Source organism: Atta colombica, unplaced genomic scaffold, assembly GCF_001594045.1.
Source record: "Atta colombica isolate Treedump-2 unplaced genomic scaffold, Acol1.0 scaffold207, whole genome shotgun sequence".
Lineage (NCBI taxonomy): Eukaryota > Metazoa > Arthropoda > Insecta > Hymenoptera > Formicidae > Atta > Atta colombica.
In genome coordinates, this window is record NW_017259302.1 from 2,609,386 (window position 1) to 2,609,675 (window position 290).

A 290-nucleotide genomic window follows, 5' to 3' on the forward strand; every position below is an offset into this window, starting at 1 on the left:
TGTACGAGGAAACTTCGATTTAATGACTTTTACGTGCAAGATAAATAATTAAAAATTAAACTTCTATTTAGAATTAAAATCCAGTTAAAAATGATTGATCGGATCGATGTCGATTAGTATTATTGTCGTTGATCAATGTTGATTTGACTAATTATTTCTAGCGAGGAAGTATTTAAAAAATTGAGTAATGTAATATTTACATATAGATACACAATATTCATTCGAAGAAATTGTTGTTATACATTATTATTGTATAATTATTATATATTAATTATTTTAAAGATATATAT